The following is a 22,773-nucleotide window of genomic DNA, read 5'->3' on the forward strand; positions in this document are numbered from 1 at the left end:
ATTCATTTCATGACAATAAAATCTTCAATCTTTCAAGCTTTTAAAACTTGTTTTTAAAAACGCTATTCAAAAGCAACACAGTGACCATGATAAGTTCATATCAACCTTAAATGTTATCTAGCAATGTGCTAAAATATGCTAGCAACCTCATGTTATATTAAGTTTTCAACTCGTTAAAACATGTTAGCTACATGCTAGAATATGCTAACCGCATGTTTAAACAATATGAACTTTTTTAATCTATTCAGAAGCATTATGAAACATCCAAGTTAACCTCATTGTAAATCAAGGTTTTAACACATTAAAACATGTTAGCTACATGCTTGAATTTACTGTCCACATGTTTAAACAATATTATACAAGCTAGCACTATTCTGAAATATACTAACATCATAGCAACAGGACTTTTCACATTTTGTCAGTATGCTAAAACTTGTTAACAACATGGCTACAAATATCTAAAATGCTGACAGGTATACAGCATTTTAGCATAATAGGAATCGTGTTCTACAAAATCTTAGCATTGTGCTAAATCATGTTCTAATTAAGCTAGCAATGTTTGTCCTGCTGAAAAAAAAGCTTAAACCTGCTGGTTTAGCTGGTTGACCAGCCTGGTTTTAGAGGGGTTTCAGCTATTTCCAGCCATGTCGTAGCTGGTCAGGCTGGGAAATAATCAGCTTTAACCACCTTGACCAGCCTGGTTTAAGATGGACATGTCTAGTTTTGACTGGGCTCTCAACCTGGCTAAGATCAAGCAGGTTTTAGCTAATTTCCCAGTCTGACCAACTAAGACTAGCCTGGAAATGGCTGAAACCAGCCTGGAAATGGCCAAAACCTCTCCAAAAACCAGGCTGGTTTACCAGCTAAAAACAGCTAGCCAACTTAGGCTGGTTTAAGATTTTTTTCAACAGGGTGTACATTGTATGACCTTAACATCTTTAAACTTTCAAGATTTTAAAACATATTCAAGCTATTTACAACGAACACAGTGACCATTCTAACCTAGCTAACCATATTAACCTTAAATTCTATTAAGCTTTGGGCTAAAATATGTCAGCAACATACTGCCAACATTATAAAACACTCTAGTAAGTTAACATCATGGTTAAATCAAGTTTTCAACACATTAAACCATGATATGCTAACCACACGTTTTAACAATATTTAAAAAGCTAGCATTGTCCTGAAATATGTTAACATCATAGCAACAGCACTTTTCTAAATTATGTCAGAATGCTAAAACTTGTTAGCAACATGCTAAATCATGTCATAAAAAGTTAGCTCTATTTTACTTTATTTATCTATATGACAAACTGCATGACCTTAACATTGTAAATTGCTATTATGTTATATATTATTATATTAAATGTTGTTGTCTTTCAATTATTATAACGATTCTGAAATGTTTAGCAGTAATGTGCTAAAACATGCTAGCAACAAGCTGAAACATGTTAGACGTGTGATAAAACATGCAGCATAACAGCAATTGATAAATGAACAATTTGTTTGATCACCTTATCTTTCAGTAACTTCTGTACATTTGTCTACACTTTTTTCCACCAAAGGTCTAAATGATGTCACTTCCTTTAGATTGCATTCATAAATTGATAAATAGATAATAATGATTGTTTTATATATATATATATATATATATATATATATATATATATATATATATATATATATATAAAACAATAGCTTGTTTGCTATTCATTTATTTATTTATAATAACCATGCATTTATCAGACAGGGCTGTATTTGTTTTCCCTTTGTAGACAACATTCATTAGTCAGATAAAGACAAACATAATACACAGAAATGAACCATGTGTCGTTGTTAAAAGCTTTTTGTCACTGCGAACACTGGCTCATGATTGTGCCAAATGGCTAATGGGGTGAAGCAGCATTTTCATAATGAAAACCCAAAGCAATAAGAAAGAGAAATGAGTGTTCGTGAGGACTGTGACTGCGTCTTCCATTTAAAGCCACATTCGCCATAAAAACCCAAACACAATGTACTGCTCATTAAAAGCTTCGAAAACTGGAGATATCCTACTTGTTGATATTGAAACACATTCATTGAACTGACTGTTTGTCCCTTTATGTTCATTTCTATATTGACTGTTATTAATGCAGGAAAGTTATAAATGAACTTTGTGTGAACTCCAACCAGTAGCACAGATATCAAGCTCTCCTGATTTGCATCTTGTTCTTTTATGTATGTATTTGTGCATTTATTTATTTGTTTATTTGCACCACCGTGATGCTTCGTCCCATACATAATTATTAATTTATATTGTTTGCCCCATTCCAAATATGTCTAATCATAGAAGCAGTCGTTTACTGTAGCAAGCATATTTATATATTGTTGCACATTGATCACAGGAGTAGTTCTCATTATGAGGTTCTTTCTTTCTTTCTTTCTTTCTTTCTTTCTTTCTTTCTTTCTTTCTTTCTTTCTTTCTTTCTTTCTTTCTTTCTTTCTTTCTTTCTTTCTTTGGGATATTCAAAAAACAAATGACAGGTTCACAGGTCATTATACTAAAAATAATGGTAACAATAATCAAGAAATTGAAAGTGAATATGACATTCTGAAGCAAAAAAAAAATCAGAAATGCTAGTACTTTTCTTGACATTTTTATTGTGATGTATTTGTACTTTATTTTGCTTTATAGAATAGAAAAACTGGCACACACAAAAAGGTTGAAGGAAAATAATGATAGATATCTATCAGATGGATGGATGGATGGATGTATAGATGGCAGGATAAAACGGTAGATGGATGGATTAAACAATAGATAAACAGATGTATAGGTAAAACGATGGATGCATGCATGTATGGATAGATGGATAAAATGATAGATGGATGGGTGCACTGTAAAAAGTGCTACACTCACAAAGTTGGTTCTATCTACTTTAAATAATTGCAATCTAGTTAATTTTATTTGTTTTATACCAAAAAAATAAAATTTGCTTCCTCTTTACTTAAAATATATCAGTTTTTATATAACTGTATATTTTAAATAAAACTAATGCAATTTATTTGAGTAGATTTTTGTACGTGGTTATTGTGTAGAATAAATGTTATAAAAGTGAGTTGACACAGACAATTTATTAGAGCAGCTGTCGATGTGGGCAGGTGTTCATAAAACGTGATTTTAATAGTTTGGCGTGACTCCTTTTTCATTGCCCGGGATTTAGCAGGCAGACGCAGCTTCTGCAATGGTCGACATTAACTGCTCCCAGCAGCGGATCTGATTAACACGGTAAGTTGCAAATTTAGCCGAATGATAATTGTAAAGTCATGCAAAGCTGCTGTCTTCGCTAGGCAGGTGAGGTTTTAGCTTTGTAAATTGTACTGTAGCCTCAGGTATGTTAACAGTTAGACTGCTCTCACATGGAAAGCTAAGTTGGCTAACGCTAACCAACGCTAGTTTATACTAACGATTAAAAGTGATATTATTGAGAAAAATAGTGAAAGTAGTTTTAAAACACTTAGTAGGTAAAACTAACGTTGCAGAACCGATTAACAAGGTCACTGGTGGGCGGTCGGGGTGTGGGGGTTCAGTTTGTTAGCGCTAACTTAGCTAAAGTTAGCTCACCTAAGTTATAGCAGCACATTAAGGATGGATATTAAATTCAGAAACGTATGCAACAGTTAAGTAGTGTGTGTTTAACGTAAGAGAAAGTATAACTTAAAGTTTGTGTTTTAGAGATTTAGTCCATAAGTTTTTTAATGCTGCATAGTGAATAAATTACAGATTTACAATTTATTTTAACTTAAATTACATTTACTACTGATGTTTACAGAACCATTTAAATTGTATGCACTTCATTCTAAAATGCATGATCTTGGTCTTTAGATACCAAAGTGATTTTGTTACCTGTGGATCTTCAAACTTCACATCCAGGTAAGAAAAACATTAGATACAAGTACAGCTATAATTATTTGCAGGTAAGTAAAACATTGGTAAAATTGCAAACAATAGTGGGCTCCATAGAATTAACTTACATTTGATATCTGAAGATTTTTTTTATGTGTGCAACAGTAAAAACAGTATAAAAATATCCTAATGCAGTTTCTTATTATCTGTCAGTCTTTCAATAAAGCTAACTGATAACACTGAATCACTGAACTGTCATTTGCCAGTGACATTAAATTTGAAGAAAAAGTCAATTAAATGTAGCTTTAGCAAAAATTTAATGTAAACCTTAATGTAATGTGTAAAATGGCAATGTATTTATTTATTTATTTAATAAAATTTGTATTATGACGTGCAAAGTTTGGTGCAAAATGAAGATGACAATTAAATTATAGAATTTGTATTCTATAATTTTCTTATAGCCGTTTTCAAACAGTTTTAATATCTAAAATAAATACACATTCTTATGCTTTATAAGTTGCCAAAATGAACAAAAAAATGTAATACCTAAATTTTAACAATTCTGTGATTGACAGGAAACCACAATGACATGCACTGTTACACTGAGTAAAATCACAGTTTTCTTTAAAATTTGATAACTAAAAACACCTGGAATAATGTAATTACACAACCTCTATAACCTTTTTTTTATTTTTTAAATAAAAGTTAGGTAATTTTAACTAAGGTAATTTTTAACTGATAAACTAAGGTGTTTCATCCATGCATCATTCTCACTGGACTTTTGTAACTTCACTTGTAGTTATTTTCTATTCAGTATTTAGCTATTTAATGTTGTTTGGTAGCAACCACCTGAACTCCTGTTTCTTTTTGTCTCTACCAATAGAGTTGTGAGGAATCAGAGGTGCATGCGGCTGCCCACGGGAAAAATTTGCCATCAGCCCAACACAGTTTGGATTATCATAGGACTGTCAGAGGTTTGCCAAACCTGTCAAATGCATGATGGCTCCTGTTTGGACTTACCGATGTCCTCGACTTCAAGTATCCATCAAAACTGTATACATTTAAGATGTATTAGAGACTCTTTGTGGGACTGGACATTATGCATCCAAAATCTTCATCAAAATATGCAAATCTCCTCACTGAGTTGCCTTAGATGATTTCTCAATAGGATCTGGTATTATTAATGTTTTTATTTATGTATTGTGTATGTGTAGCCACATTAATGGCCTATTTTGTAGTCACCATTAAAAGGAACATTGATTGATATTGAATACATGTTATGGTCTTTAATCCATCTTCCCATTCTTATTTAATTGTTATTGACAGGAAAGTCTGTTTATCTGTGTTTACTAGTGTATATTGTGCTTACAATATAGAAACGCCGATTTATTTTCTGAGGTTACAGCCAGAAGTCAATTAAATTCGTTTTAAATGACATATGCATGGTTAATTTTATTTAGATCATTAAGTTCATAATACTTAATTAAAATGAGTACAGTCAACATATAGCAATGTATAAGTAAGTTAAGTTTAACAAAAAAAGTAAGTTTATCTGATTTGAGTAATTTTAGAAATATTATTTGGCTCAACTTAATTTTATTGCATTTGTTTTAAGCAATGTTTTAGTGTTTAAAATACTTAAAAAGGGCTGGAAGTTGAATCAACCTAAAACGTCCGATGCAACCACTTGCCTCACTTTTTATAAGTTAGATCTAAGTAACATTTTTTACAGTGTGTATAGACACATGGATAGATGTACAGATAAAAAGATGGACAGATGTATACATGTATAGATAAAAAGATGGATAGAAAAAAGGATGGATGGATAAAACAATGGATGGATAGATATCTAAATGGATGGATAAAATGATAGATGTATGGATGCATGGATGGATAAAACAATAGATATATGAATGGATAACTAGATAGACAGATAAACAATTAGACAGATTTGTAGATAAAATGATGGATGAACGGATAGACAGATGGATAAATGAATAAAATGATAGATTGATGGATGGGTGTGTAAATAGATGGCTAGATGAATATATGGATTAACAGATGGACAGATGTATAGATAGATGAAATGATGGGGATGGATATATTACTGGGAAATAGATAGATGTATATAGATGGATAGATAAAATGGTAGATATATGGATGATAGATATCTGGATCGATGGAAAAATGGAAAAAATGGATGGGTAAAACAATAGATAGATAGATGGATAGATGGATGGATGGATGGATAAATGGATAGATAAAACGATGGATGTATGAATAAAACGATGGATGGATAGATGAATAGTATACTTTTCTAATCATTTTAACATCAGGCTTTCCCTCTTCAGTATTAAGAAACTCTATTTTGTTGATCTCAGCTCCAGCATTATTCTAATAAATTCTTAATGACCTTTCAGTTGGTTACATAAGCGTTTCTCCTTTACAGTCACAAAATGAAAAGTTCAAAAGTATCACATTTAAATGTGCTTTTTGATGTTCAGTTGCTTGGATTTCAAAAGATTATTGCATGCAAAATGTAACTTTTGTTATCCTTCTTTCTTCTCTTAAAAAAAAACAAAAAAACATTTTGGGCAGAATGTCCAAGCTTCAAAAGAAAATGCAATAAGTGTAAACAAAAGGCCAGTAGGAAAGGTAGAGGACTAAATAATTTATGATTTAACAGAACCATTTAATGATACAACTTGACTAATATGTTTTCATCTCAGACATGCATACTGATGTATGGTTCAACAAATGGTTGAATATGTGTGTCCGATCCAGCAAATCTATTTCTTTAACTGTTTGTCATTATTCTTTCCAAATGTGCAAAAGATATTTGACATATTAGGCAAATGTTATCATTGGTGAGCAAAACTTTCCAGTTGAGATAGATTTATATAATTGTATATCTATATCTTGATTGATTGACTGATTATTTCACAATTATTTCAGAAAATCAACAATCTGAAAATCTGTGTCCAAATTGATGTAGCATAATGCTAAAGTGTAGCTTATTCATATTCCTTCGACTTACCTTCCGTCTCCAACAACAGGCTGATATGCATGCACGGTCAAAAAACACTTTCATGGTCTTATAATATGCATTTATTTTTACCTAATTATCCCAGCGACTCCCATATGAATCGTTCAGCAATTTATTTGCTCCCAAACCCCTCATTAACGCGTAGCTAATCTGCGCTGGTTGGCCCGATGGCAGCCTGTTGCGATTGGTCGACAGTGTTCAGAGTGAAACAGAGTGAAGTGCCCAGCACGGCTTATCAACAATATTGAAGTAGTCAGATTGCATAGTGTATGTGTGAGCATACCTGCCAACACTACTGTTTTTCCTGGGAGTCTCACGTATTTCAAACGTATCTCCTGCCACCCTTCCGTTTTGTTATTTATCCCACAAAACGTCATAAATATCCCAAAAAAAATCGTAATTTCAACCACCAACCCTGGTCCTGCTGATTCTTCCTTTAACAAACGGTCGACGAATCCCCTGTTTTAAGCGTGTAGATTCTAGAAGCACTCATCAGAAAAATGACAGGAACAGCACAAGGCAGGGGCTTTAATGCTGAGGTATTTTTGCAAAAATAAACCTCAACACTGACTCTTTACAGTTTCATCTTTGGGTAAAGAAAATAACACTAACTTTCCCCTCACACTTGCAGTTATATCCAGCTGAGCACAGCATCTACACGACTTGATGCAACCGGGATCTGCTACAGTGTTTGTAGGCGGGGCCCAGGTTTGACCTGTGACCTGTGAGTCTCGTCACAGTTTGTTTTGTCTTCTGATTGGCCAAATGTCCACCGGGGTTTTACACTAAGGAAATTTACGTGAGAACGGCGGAAACAGTGGTGTCTGAGGCTCACGGTATGCCCATTTCCATATACGGATCTTTTATTATTCTGCTATGCCTTGGCATACCCAGATTTCCACTATAGGAAACCTTTAATGTGAAGTGAATCTTTTTTAAAGCTTGGAGGGAAAAAAAGCAAATTAGATGCATATTTATCAGATTGTTAGAGCAGCTAACTGTAGTATTGGTAACCTTGTAACCAATAATAAACAAGGCAAGAATAATGATGAAGGCAGCTGATTGCCATGTGCCTGTAATGCTCAAGTCTATTCAGCAAATGTGTTTCCGTCTCATTTAAAAAAAAAAAAAAAACATTTAAAAACAATTTTTATTCTGAATTAAGAATTTTTTAAATCAAATTTTAGAATTTATTTTACTAGTTTTTCATGTGGTAAGTCAAATTGTTAATTAAATCTTTTACATTTTATTTATTTATTTTTACATGTTTAGAATGGATATTTGATGACTGACTGTGCTCTTTTTGCTATCTTCATCTAGTTTAAAAAGATAGTTCACCCAAAAATAAACATTCTGTCATCGTTTACTCATTCTGTCACAACATTTACTTGTTTAAAACCTTTTCAATAGTACTCCATGGCATTCAGTTTTCTTCAAAATGTCTTCTTTTGTGTTCAGAGGAAATAAAACTCACAAAGATTTGGACACACTTGAGGGATAATAAACAGTAAGTAGAATTTCATTTTGGGTGTACCGTCATTTTAAACGCAAGGTCTCAGGCTTGTTGTAATGGATGTCAGGATTCAAGTGTGTGCTGCTCTCCTTCAGTTTTTGGTCACAGGCTGTCCTTCCAGGATGACAGCTGTCTATAACACTGATGTTCTGCCTGCGAATTATCCAAACCGCCCTGGACAAGTCATTGTTTAATGGCTGTTTTAGGACAGAGACATCGCAGGACAGCCTTGAACTGAGGAAAGCAACTTTTTTAAGTAATAAGAGAGGCTCAGTTCAGACGGATAAAGCACAAGTTTAAAGCAAATGTTCTGGTCAACTGGGCCAAACATTCAATAGTATCTGGATGCAGACTTGGATTTGCAAACTAAGATTGCATATTTCAGACTTGAACGCAGACACAATGCACTCAATGGAGCTAGTGATGTCACTGTGAGAGGGAGGGCTAGGGGTGGGGTTAGGTGTGGGCATTAAAAACATTGCATGTAGCTCAGATTGCAATTGGTCAAGGTACATCCAGACCCCACTCCAAACATTTGTTCTTTCAGACTGGAAGTAAGCAAGCATCCTCATTCATTCACTTGAGGGTCAGTAAACAGTCAATAGATTTTCATTTTGGGTGTACCATCCCTTTAAATGCAAGGTCTCAGGCTTGTTGTAATAGATGTCAGGATTCAAGTGTGTGTTACTTTTCTTCAGTTTTTGGGCACAGCCCGTCCTTCCAGGATGACAGCTGTCTAGAACACTGATGTTCTAATTAATGAAGAAAGAAATTGAATGAATGAATAAATAAATAAATAAATAAGTTGATAAGTTATGTAATAAATAAACCAATTAAATTAAATAAATAAATAAGTTAATTGTTTAATACATTATGAAAGAAATTAATTTAAATAAATCATAAATAAATAAATACATACATAAATAAAAATAAATAAATTAATTAAATAATGAAATAAATAATTAATTAATTAATTACTAAAAAATATATATAAAAAACTTTTTATTAGTTAATTAATTTTTTATTAATTAATAAAAAGTTAACTGGGTAACAATTATGAAAGAAATGAATTAAAATAATGAATAAATAAGTTAATTAGTTGATTAGTTAATAAATAAACAAACTAATTAAACAAAATTCTAAGTAAATAAATAAATAAATAAAATTAATAAATAAGTGAATTGGTTACTAAATTCTGAATTAAATTAAATTATAAATAAATTAAATAAATAATTAATTAAATGAATGAATAAATAAATGAATGAATGTCATCCTAAACTCTTGACTGGATGACACTGGGACACTCAGTTTATAAAATAAAAACTTTAGACAAAAAACTAAAAAAAGAGAAAAAAAATAGAATAAATAAAGTTAACATAGAAAATGCGGTCAGAAACATCTCCAAAAAGGAGTACTGGATGGAAAGCTCCAGTCAGTGAACTAAAAGTTTTGCTGAAAACAAATTCATGATCAAGGAGACCTGAAGCAAAAAACAACCTCACATGTGAGAGGTGTTCAGGTTGAGCTAGCTGTTGAAATGACCATATAATGCTCTCATTGGACACTTAAGACAAACCTTAAAAAAGCCCTTAGTTCATGAGCATGATCTGATCTGATTATTAAAGAAAGATCAAGCATGGGAAAAGTAAGGGAACGACATTACTTTTTGATTAAAACGAAGTGTTTAAAAATGAATGGTTGTTTTTCCCAGGGACTTTAAAATGCTGCAGCGAGCTTTGCACTTTGTTGGTTCCTCAATTCCCCAAATCAACATCCTAAGTTGGGCATTAAGCTGGCGTGAAACTTTAGATGAATGTTTATTTCTCAAACACGCACGGATGCCTGAAGTGATATTCTGTTCTGACAACTCTTTATGAGATAAGAATATATATGAGACACTTTTATAGCATTATTCATAAAGCTTATAAAACAGTTTTTCATGATTTCCTGAAATCGTTTTTAGAAATACATGACTTAGATTTAGATACAGCAGTTGTGTGTATGTGTTTGTACGTACTGTATATGTAGTTGAAGTCAGAATTATTGTTATTTTTAAGTTTTTAAGTTCTGTTTAACAAAAAAAAGATTTTTTTTAAACATTTCTAAACATACTAAGTTAAAGAACTAATTTCTTATAACTGATTTCTTTTATCTTTGCCATAATGACAGTACACAATATTTGACAAGGGGCCCTATCATACACAAGATACAAGATGTGACACAATTTGTTGCTATTTTCAGATCAGTGCAACAGTAATTTTCATGTTTTGCACATTGTTTATATAGCAAATCCAAAATATTTTGTGCTACTTTGTGGACGCATGGGTGTTCCGGTCTATTAATAAGTTGTGTTAAGGCACATTGCTGCCGCGTTGCTATTTTGAGGAACTGAAATAGACAGCACTGTTGACCAGGTAAAAGCTGGTCTAAAGTCCAACACAAATATCTTCACATATGAAAAAAAAAACACAAAAAAAACAAAAACAAAAACAAAACAAAGGAATCAAATGTTACAAAAAATATCATTTTTTACACTCTCAGAAATAAAGGTACGCAAACTGTCACTGGGGGGGTACCTTTTCAAAAGGTACAAATTTGTACCTAAATGGTCCATAATAATACCTCGAAAGTACATATTAGTACCTAAAAAAGTACAAAAGTGTTCCTCTTAAAATTTGTAGGTACTAATATATACTTTTGAGGGACCAATATAGACCCTTTCAGTACAAATGTGTACCTTTTGAAAAGGTACCACCGCATTGACAATTTGCGTACCTTTATTTCTGAGAGGGTACATACAGTAAATATAAAAACCACGACCTCCATGCCTCATCTTGGGGGCCTTGTTTCAGTTTACTCATGACAATTTACATTTTTATAAGGGTATTATTATTATTATTATTATTATTATTATTATTATTTATATGTATATTTATATTTGTTTAAATTAAAACAAGTTCACATTTTTCCACCTGTCGGGATTTGGCGAGGATGCATTACCATATGGGGCGTAAGAACAGGATGTGTGTTTTGATATAACTTTTTGAGCCCACTACATTATTATTGTTCATTTAGTAATTTGCTGGAAATTACAACAGAATTTAGAAATAGTTTTTAAATAAATCTTTGCGCTTAACAAATGAAATTAAATATTAAATATATAATCCATCGTTTCTTTACTCCACGAAAGTAAAGGAGTAAAAAGTAAAAGTAAAGTAAAGAGAAAGTAAAGAGGCTGAATGAAGGAGGCTGGTTTTTTTATCCTCGCACTGCAGATGGTCTGTTTAACTGTTTTCTCGCTAGTGAAGTGTGTAAATAGCAAATGCACCATGGCATGACGCAACTGACTATTAAAGGGAACGGGAGATGAGACTCTGATTGGTTTAATGCACATTGTTTTCAAATAACACCCGTAACTCATTAAGATAATAAACAGAACCCTATTAGACCATGCACCTGAGCACAAATTGTATTTTTCTATCCTTTAAAATAGCAGAAGTGGATTCGGACATGTCATACTTAAGAATTTGCGCCTAGACTGTCAAAATAGATCCCTAGATGTTTTTAAAGATACTAGTATTTACCATTAAGGGACATTTTAAGGCTTAATTAGGCAATTTATGGTAATTAGGCAAGTCAATTTATAACAGTGGTTTGTTCTGTAGATGATTAAAAACAATAGCGCTTAAGGGGGCCAATAATATTGACCTTAAAATAGTTAAAAATAAAATAAAATAAAAACTAAATAAACGAGACATTCTCCAGAAAATAAATAAATAAACAATAAAAATAAAAATAGGAAAAACAAATAGAAAATACTGTGAAAATTTCCTTACTCTGTTAAATATCACTTCAAAAATATTAGAAAAATTAAAATTAAATTACATTAAAATAACTTTTTATTTTTATAAAATATAAATAATACATTATATAAAATGCACTAAAGTTAAAATAAATACAAACTACCTGTATATTGCTAATACTAAATGAGAAAACAATTATATAAAAATGCTAATGCTCAAACATTACATATGCTGTACAGTATTCGATTGCAAAACAAAATAAATAAATAAATAAATAAAATAACTGGATCCTGTACAGAATGTATTTTTATTTTCCCTTTATTTTTTTTCTCTAGCACTCTCTACATGATGTTTCCCTCTGGCTTAGTCGAGTGTAGCCAGAGGCAAGAGTTTTCTACTCAGTGATCTGATCCATATAATGGTTCATTTAGGAGATTCAGGGCAGGAATTATCTGGATTTGAGTTTGTTAATTTGCTGCTCAGTTGATTTTACATTCCCCTTTTTCATCAGAATCACAGTCATTTATTTGCCATTTGCTCCAGACGTTTGACTTGTGTGTTGCTCAGAAGGTAACAATAAACAGAATTTGCAGTCAACAAAGAGTGTAAATACTGAATATTCAACATCATCCTCTTTGTATCCATCAGGATTTGTGTGTAAAATTCCACCTATAGGCTTTTAGCATAAAATGCTGCTTAACTTTTTCCATGCCAGCAATTTTTTTAAAAGTTGCCAGCCAGCATTTATGATGATTTCCACCTAAATTTGACTGCCCTCAGAAAATTATATGCTAGCAATAGAGCCTATATATCAAAAAAAATCTTGTCATCATGCAAAAAAAAAATAGTACAACTAGTGTATTTTCAAGATACAGTTGAAGGTGGAATTATTAGCCCCCTTTTCCCTCAACTTCGGTTTAATGGAGAGAAGATTTTTGTTTTGTTTTGTAGACAATTGGAAAAAAAAATAGCTTAAAGGGCTAATAATTTTGATCTTGAAATAGTTAAAAAAAATTAAATCTGCTTTTATTCTAGCTAATATAAAACAAACAAGACTTTTTCTAGAATAAAAAATATTATCAGACATACTGTAAAAATTTCCTTTCTCTGTTAAACATCATTTAAGAAACATTCAAAAAAATAAATAAATAAAAGGGGACTAATAATTCTGACTTTAAATGTATATAGTTGTAATATATATATATATATATATATATACGTAAATTTTTTTTTTTACATTTCTCTCTCTGTCTTTGAAATCTTTTAAGCACAGACAGAAAATGGACAGTTATTATAAATGTTAGAGTCTTGTAGCCATGAATGTCCTCACCTCACAGCCAACAGCTAAAACATTATCACCAGCAACATGCATTTAACAAAAACAACACAGACACATAATTGACATGATTTAACTTTGATTTTAATTATAAATCAGGCATTAGTGTCCAAAAATGGTTAAAGGATATATTACTTCGCTCAAATGTAGTTTTTCCCTCTAACATCATCATGTTTGTCACTTGACTACTATGAGCATGTGTGAAGTAAATCAATTGATTTGTAACTAGTTCTTGATTTCCTGATTGTAGAGATTGGAAGTGTTACAACGGGTAGTGTTTTTCAGCCAACGATAAACTTTCGGTGTAAGCTTAATGTGATTGTTCACTTTCATAAGGTTCCTTTAACAGCATCGATGTCGTGATGTAATTAAAATACAATCAGCTATATAGATTTCAGCATTAATTAAGTTGTTCAAGAGTAAAATAAGATGAAAAACGCAAGTGCCGTCAGTAGCAGAATGTTAGCACAGAAACTTTGTACTGGGGTAAGATAAATTTCCATATTTTAGAGACCAGGTGCCGGAAATTTTTATTTAATGCAGTGCTGCTTGTCTGGTCTGATATCCACTTTTTTTCCACAAATAGACTTTATTTAGACGAGCCGCCCATGTATATTAATAGCCGCCCAAGTATATTTAGTGACTTTTTTTACTATTATTATCACTCTTAAACATTTCTTTGTATCCGCCTAATGTAACCAAACTTCCGAGATCGATTAAGTAGTGGAAAATCTTCTCTCGTTTACCCGTTTCGTTCTTTGTGTGTGAGACCTGTCAACATGAAATTTGTCCAGCCTGGGTTTCTCCTAAAATGTTCGGAGTTCAACTATTGCAATCTATTTTTAAAGCTTGTATGCGTTTTGCATCTTTTATTATTAAAGACTTTTCGCTTGCTTCACAGCAAGACTGAGAGAAAAAGTAAATAATAGATTTTTGAATCTAAACAATAATCTTTTAAAAATCTGAACGATAATCTGAAAAAAAAAACTTTACTATATACTCGGAGAAAACAAAATGACTGGTCTAAACAGGTAATATATGTACACCTTTTGTAATAGTTAAACAACTCATTTTGCCTTATTTAATACACATTTTAATCTTTAATTATGATCATTTTTTTAGAGGAATTGTCTGTTTTTATTCATTTTCTGTCATTTATTTCTCATTTGCTGATTGTTTTATTAATTTGATGATGTCAATATATTGCAAATGGCTAGTTCATATACATATCTAAAATGCTTTGACATTCAAGTTTGCTTTGAACTTGACAGAGAGAGAGAGAGAGAGAGAGAGAGAGAGAGAGAGAGAGAGAGAGAGAGAGAGAGAGAGAGGCAGATTTGACCTGTCAGTGTGCACATAGCTCCTGAATAGAATAAAAGTAAGAGTAGTAGTGGATTTCTTTTTTATTTCAACCATCTTTTTTTTTTTACTTTAACCCATTGAAAAAAAAAAGTGTATAACAGTGTCATAATAAATAAAATTCATTTATTCATTTTGTTGTCGGCTTAGTCCCTCTATTAATCCGGGGTCGCCACAGCGGAATGAACCGCCAACTTATCCAGCACGTTTTTATGCAGCGGATGCCCTTCCAGCCACAACCCATCTCTGGAAAAATAAATAAAATTATTATTGAAAATTAAATGATGTTTTGTTTGTCGCATCTAGTTAACTGTTTATGTGATGTGTTTCAATCCAGTCACCACCACAGGTATATTTAAACCTGTGGGAAGCACTTTATCGTATATAAATCAGGCAGTTATCACTGATTTTGAAAGAAATCAGATCTTAAATGTGGCGTTTTTTTTTTTTTTGTTTTTTTTTGGTGCAACAATTCATTAGAATCTCTTGGGCTGGGTGACTGAAAATTAAAAATGTGTGTGCATATACCCCACAACGCTCTCCCCTAAATAATACCATGTACACACTGGATATGCATGTGTGCAATATTCACAGGATGTTCATCCATGCATCACTATGCTGGGTAAATATCATTCTGCAGCACAACATTTTGTATATCCTGCTGTTGAAGATGCAGGATTTTCCCCACTCATCCAAACAGCTTCAATCAGTTATGGCATCCCAATACCCACTGTGTGGAAACACTTACAGTAGTTGCACTCTGGACTGCTGGAGTAGATCCGTCCTCTGGGATCAGCAGTGTGGAAAAGAGGCTAATAAATGAGCCGGCTCAAGGAGCCATTGATCCCACACACCACAGACTTATTTTCACATTAATTACATTAAGCACAGCTTGGCAGTTCAAGAGAGAAGCAGCTCTGATCTCCACATCTTCATCAGCCTTACACAGGTGAGGAATGAACAGGCAAACAATATATCACTAAATCTGATATAATCATGCTTGATGTGGATTTGCCTTAAGATATTTTGCCATGTGGATCTGGAGGTCTTCTACATTAGGTTTACATTCATTCACATCAAGTTTATACTAGTTTTGGATTTTAAATTAGTTTTAGTTTTTATTTCATTTTGACTTTTTTTTTTCAAATTAAGTTGGTTTTAACTAGTTTTTAGAGGTAGATTTACTCATTTTTATTAGTTTCTATATTTTGAAATTGCTTAGTTATTAGTTTCAGTATTAATTTTTTTAGTTATTAATTAATTAATTTAGTTTTTTTTATTATTTGTTAGGTGCAAGATTTTAAATCATCAAAATAAATATTATATAATAAAAACTCAGCCATACATTTTTTTAAATGTATTCAGAGGACGCATGAACACTATCATATACCACTACCATCTAACCATCCTCAAATTAAAATACAACAGCACACAAGATATCAACCTTAAGAAAAAATATGTGTGCAAGGCTGCTTCTGAGGTTAGACACACAGTAGTGATGGGAAGTTCAGAACTTTAACACGAACCTGATCTTTTGTGACAATCCTTCAATGTTAGGAGTAAACATATCAAACACATGTGGTCAGTATGATGCAGTCATAATTTCAGTCAGCTAAAACATCACCATGATCTAAAAATTTCCTACAATTAAGTTTTGCAACCCAACTGAATCATGATTCACTTTTTAAATTTCCGTTACACCTTTTTGTCGTGATATAAACTTTTGCTTCACAAGATCCTCTCATTTAAGCCTTCGGTTTCCCCGCGGTTGTCATTTACTGTTTGTGTTCGGTTCACTGAATCACTCATGTGCAGTATTATTGGTTGACCGATTCTCAAATATGATCTCAGTGTACTTGTCATGACTGGGTATCACAAAAACAAGGGAAAGATCCAAGTGCAGCAAAACACATTTATTATCAAACAATGAAGATCCTAAAAATTACAAGGGGACAGGCAAGGTACCTAAACCTAAACAAGTAGTGCAAAATTTTAGCACAAGATTGAACCAAACCAAAACTAAACAGGAATCCAAAAACATAGTGATGATACTAAACTAAGTGAACAAACAATTAAACCAAACACAAAGATCCGGACCACAAATAAAGCAGGACAGAACTAAAACAAAACATATCAGGGCTTATAAAGAGAGAAGTAATTAGACAATGAGGAACAGCTGGAACAAAGGAGTGATCACATGACTAGGATACAAAACACAAAAACCAAAACAAAAGCCGGTGCCCTTGAAGACCATCAGAGGGCACTGCACCAGGTGTGACAGTACTGTTCTAATAACTGAATAACTCAGAATGTATTGGTTTATTTTAGGTCAGAGGGGGTTATTAGGCATGTTATAAAGTAAGTAGTTTATGTATAAGTGTGCTTACTGGAAACACAAATCATTTCAAATGATTCAGTTTAACTTGGTGAACTAGTACAACCGCTTCACTTAGAAGATCTGGTTAAAAAGAGGGATTCGTTCGCGATTGCGATAACTATTACAGAAATAAAACCTACTATTGGGCACAAATGTGTTAAAGTAATAATTTTAAGTCTCTGTATTTAATGCTGTCAATTCTACCATTTCCCCTCATCGGTTTTGTTGCGGGAGCAACAGCGAGGACTGACTGGAGGAAAATTGGCTCGATCTGGCCAATGGCAACAGGATTACAGACTCTGAGGTGCTGTACGGGTCAAACACCTGCAGCGCGAATTAAATAGATTTATTTCTAAAAGGCTTACTGTAGGCTTATACTGAATACATTTACAAAGATGGAAACTAATGTTTTTGCTATAAATTTAAGTTTTGGTTAGTTTTGTATGTACACAAAACTGTTTCAGTTGTTAAAAAAAAATCTTATTTTTAGTCCAGTTAACGAAAATTATTTTAAATATTGTTTTTTTTTTCATTAACTATAATGACATTATTTCACATTCAAAAATCACATTCATTTCTCATAATATACAGTGCGCAGCTTAAAGCTCCCATGAAATGAAAATAAAGTTTAGATGTTAGCATCAATATTGTCAGTTTTTTAGGATATCTATAAGCTAGTGTGCTCCACAACAGTGACACAATTTGCGTTTAGAAGATATCAAACTGATATAAACATGCAAGGCTTGAAGTTTGTCACTTTCACTTGGAAGTCAACGGATTGTCAACGGATTCAATGGATCAACGGTTTTATTCATGTGACCTCATACTTTAGTTTCCCATCAAATCATGACCAATCAAAAGCTCTCTAGTATCTGAAATGCCCTGCCCTTTTCAATACGCTTCTCATTTGATGCGCTAAAGCAAAATGCTATTGGCTGGTTTTAAAAAAAGGGGAGGGGCTACACTATGTCCCACCCTTCTCTTCATGTTTCAGTTAAGATATTTATAACTGCTGCTTTCTTACATTTTCCGATGATCTTGTTTTGTGTTCAACAGTAGAAAGAAACTGAAACAGGTTTGAAACAAGCGGAAGATGACAAAGAATGATGGCAGAATTTGAACTGGCCCTTTAAGAGCATTATGATTTGACAGGATTCAGCATACTATACCCAAACTTCAGGAAGGATGACGTCTGGCTCTGAACAGTGTATTGTTCCAAAGCTAGTTACAAAATTATTTGAGTTCTAGTGTGTAATTTCATCTATTTTCAAGATAATTAGGCAGTGAGAAAATTGATGTCCAGCCAGCATGTTAATGTTAATTATATACATCAGTGAGCAAAGACACAAATGAAAATCCACAGAGAATAGAGAGAGGGAGAAAAAGAGACCGTTATACAATGAATAAGTCTTTCATATGATGCTCATAGATATACATTCAGCAGTCACAATCAAAATGTTATTTAAGTAAATTAAAGTGTTTAAATACAGTAAATACCAACCTAATCCAATGCCTATTTGTTCACTCTTCATAAAGTATCTACATGCACAAAAAAAAAAAAAAAAAAAAAAAAAAACAAGCTTTGAAAATAAATGTTATTAAGTGTTTATTGACACTCACATTAAGGTCTTATGAAGTGAAACAAGGATGTGATCCATGAATTGTCCGGATAGATTTTTTGAATAACTAAGAATCACATTTCCAGCTAAAAAGCTTCAGTAGACAAAGTTACCTACATCTTGGGCTGGAAGTGAGAAATTTAATTTAATTTAATTTAATTTAATTAAGCTGCAATTTTTGTATGTAATTGCATTTTTAATTTAATTCAATTTGTATTTATTTGTGTTATTTGTATTTGTTTTTATTTAATTGTATTTATATTATTTTATTTGAATTGTTTTTTAAATTATTTTTTGTATTTAATTACATTTAAATTTAAAATGTAATTACACAGCAAAATATGGGGACCCAAAACAACTCTATGGGTGTTAATTTCAACCCTTTGAAAGTGTCTCATGGGGTCCACTCAAAACAGACTTAAATCAACACTTTCAAAAGGGTTGGCACATTGACACCGAAGAAAGGGTTAATTTTAACTCTGGGCAGAGTTAAAATATGTAACTATATTTAACACCGCCTGGTGTAATATATTGTTATTTTATTCAACTCTCTTGAGTGTAAAAATGGTAAAAAAGTCAAATAGACTGTAAATTACAAAATAAAAAACATTTTATTTGAAAACATTCACCACTTCAACAATTCATTCAGTTTTTAAAATGCAACAATGTCAAATATGCTTTAAATGTTTTATTAGTACAGACAGTATCAACAAAATATGTATGACCAGTGCTCAAAAAGGCTGTTTCAGTCCTTTGGTCCAAACTTGATGTTTCATCAGAGCAATTTGAAAGTTCAATATAGCGTCACTCATAGTTTTCTTCTGAACTCATAGTTTTCTTGTGAAATTACATTTTAAACAACTTGGCGTGCAAATCTTTCACTTCTGGTGTTTCCTTGGTCCTCCATATCAAACACAGCAGTTTAAATGAAGGTACAAATGCTGTAAACTTGTGTGAAAACAAACTGGAGCTAGGAAATCTCATCAAGCATGTCCTGTGAATGAAGTGCTTCCCAGCCACAGGATGTCCTTTATATCCATGACGATGTAGCAGCTGCTGATCACTCGTCTGGTGGTTCCTGATGCACGGATATAGGGTGATGCTCATCTAAGAACTCTTCAAGACTCCAGCATGACTAAGAAAAATGTTTGAAAACAAATTGCAATCAAATTCTATGATATATTTAAAAGAACATTTAAAGTAAATAAAACATTCAAGAAATCTAAACTCACCTTTTGAAAATCTACATGATGATCCACAACTTGACTCTCCCAGCTGGTTGAGGTGACAGGATATGGAAAAGTAGAAAAAACACATACATCACTGTTGGATCTCCAAAAACAATTAGGTTAACCACTATGACTAGAACTGGAAAAACAGGCAGCTGTCTGTCCAGAATCCTGAATTTAACACAACACTTGGAGCAACATTTAGAGGAGCTTAAAATCTTTTATATCATTTAGTGATGCTGATTTCCCCAAAATATTGGCCACAGTGTAAAAAATATTCATAAACTTACAGTTTTCTGTAAGCGTGTGCGTGCATGTGTGTGTGCGTGCATGTTTCTTTACCAGATTCAACTTGTTAGGCCCTTTCAGGTCCAGTATTGACGCCACCTTTCCTGGAGTCTAGCAGATGTTTCAGGTCCAAATAGAATCTAAAATATTAGGATAAGCAGAAGAGGAAAAGTGCAAAGCAGAGCAAAACATTATTTAAGTAACAGTTCACCCACAATACAAAACTTATCACCGTCATGTCATTTGTTATTCTCTAATGCTCTAATACCCTCTCAGCTTATTGTGAAACAAATACAGAACTTTATCAAACATACCTTCATTATTATCACCACATATGACCAAGAAGGTGTGCTTGGTCATTTCACCAACTCTGGAAATACACCATCCGTCTCTAATCAGCCACCGTCACAGGGTCTTGTGTTATTGTATAGAGAACTGTGGCTGTTAAAAAACAACAACACATTAGTATCAAACACATATGCATAACCTTCAGATAAAAGAGAGAGATGAACATCACAAAGTATGCCTCACACTTTTTCAGATATCTTTTGATTCAGATGTTGATTATTGATAATAAATCTACAAATCAAACTTGTATCATCATTAGGCTGCTCAAATATGAATCAGTTGATTAATTTTACAGACAGGTGGCTGTTTACAACGCACTAAATTGTCTTTAATAAAAAGGAAATGTTGTGTACAGTACATGCTAAGTTTAGCCTATAGTTTTAAGCACAATATCATGCGGGAGAAAAAGCTTGACTAAGATGTTCCTGACTACAGAAATAGCCTAACTTACTAACGTCAGACATCCCGAGTTGGGAAAAGTCATTTTCGGGGGATACAGAGTTGATTTGTGGAAGGGAACGTTAGCGGGAGAGATGAGAACCTGAAGAGCAATGAGATGAGTTGCGCGCGACGTACCGAAAGAGCGGTGGGGGTGACTTGCGTGCGACGTACCTGAAGAGCTGGGAGGGATGCGGTGGAGAGGGGTGTGCAAAGTGTTTAATGACCGGGCGGGAGACGCGCGATTTCCAGGAGATTATCATTCATTTGCGGGCATCTACTTAGGCATCTGGGAGTCTCTGTGCATTTGCTGGATAACGTTAACGTTAGTCCCGCAACTTCCGGGAGACTTCTGTAACGTCAAATGTCTGAGAAAGTGCAAACGCGGTCATTTAAAGACATTAATGTTAACATTCCGACTTTAATGGTTGTCAACACTTAATATAATTCAAGCGTAACTGTTAACTTACGTTATCACGCGAGTCTATGGACTAACGTTAACGTTATATGGACGGCCACGAATGAACCAGTTTAAAAGGGCCGCGGTGTTTAAAATAACCAAATTAACGTACACGAATAACAAACAATCATATGTTTCAGTCAGGAAGCCTTTTACAAGTAAGCATGTTCATTTACTCACCAGATATGTTTTAGAAACTCCAGAGCTCATGGAAACCGTCCTGTGTTGCCGTTAGCATCCGGGCAGAGTAGGCTAGGCTGCTCCGGGGATTCCCTCGCTAGTTTGCTTCAAATTAAAGGAGAAGTGTCGATTTTATTTTACAGATGGGTAACAACGCACAAAATAGCATTAAGCGTGACAGAAATGTGTTGAACATGTACATTTGATGTTTTTATGCACTATGTATGCGTGAGCATATATAAAAACATTCTTGAAAAGAAGTCAATAGTAATGCAGTTAAGATAGTTACACAAACGACCATGAATGAACCGCAGAAGTTTAAAATTGTCACTCTATTCTAAAGTTATTAACTTAACAATATGTTTACAACTGTATTTCCTTAAAGAAAGTCAGTAAAAATACTAACATTTAGGTAGTTTGACTCACCAGTTGCTGTTCTAAACCTCAGATGGAAAATGGCGTCTGGAAAATTCTTTAGTGACTGGGGCTGCATGAATTCCCGGATGTTGGAAATAACTCCACCAAGTGTAGAAAAGATAACTCCTTGATTTCGCACTGAATAAAATCAATTCTAACTCTTATTATATTCATTTATCAAAATCTAACTCTTTAACGTCAACACTTTACTCTGAAATGCTTCAACACCGAGAATTTAACTCTGATGAATTTGCTGTGTACATTTAAATTGTATTTAAATTGTATTTCATTTCAATTGATTGTATTTCATTTTTTGATTTGTATTGTTTTACTGCATTTTTAATTTTATTTATATTATTTGTATTTAATTTGCATTTTTTGAACATTTTCTTTGCATTTTATTAACATTATTTGTATTTATTTTTTATTCTCTTGTATTTAATTGTATTTGAATTATTTATTATGTATTATTTGTAT

General features: G+C 32.9%; 1 protein-coding gene and 1 long non-coding RNA gene across 7 annotated transcripts in view; one reads left to right on the forward strand and one right to left on the reverse strand.

Moving 5' to 3' along the window:
• LOC147846669 (uncharacterized) overlaps window positions 1-22,773 on the forward strand; it is a 188,318-nt gene that overhangs the window by 55,437 nt on the left and 110,108 nt on the right. For 2 of the 6 annotated variants that reach the window (XR_015476138.1, XR_015476137.1), the window contains one exon: window positions 18,374-18,896. The exons of the other annotated variants lie outside the window; for them this stretch is intronic. The gene's annotated coding sequence lies outside the window, so the exon portion shown is untranslated. Of the gene's footprint in view, window positions 1-18,373; window positions 18,897-22,773 lie in introns of those variants that run through there. 6 annotated transcript variants of the gene reach the window in all.
• LOC147846670 (uncharacterized) lies at window positions 19,529-22,365 on the reverse strand. Its single transcript, XR_015476145.1, has 6 exons — window positions 22,306-22,365; window positions 21,880-21,984; window positions 20,768-20,894; window positions 20,508-20,593; window positions 20,169-20,211; window positions 19,529-20,071 (listed from the first exon to the last, which is right to left on the reverse strand). It is a non-coding gene; the product is annotated as an uncharacterized LOC147846670 (long non-coding RNA).

This window comes from Danio rerio, chromosome 1, assembly GCF_052040795.2.
Source record: "Danio rerio strain M-AB ecotype USA chromosome 1, GRCz13ab, whole genome shotgun sequence".
Lineage (NCBI taxonomy): Eukaryota > Metazoa > Chordata > Actinopteri > Cypriniformes > Danionidae > Danio > Danio rerio.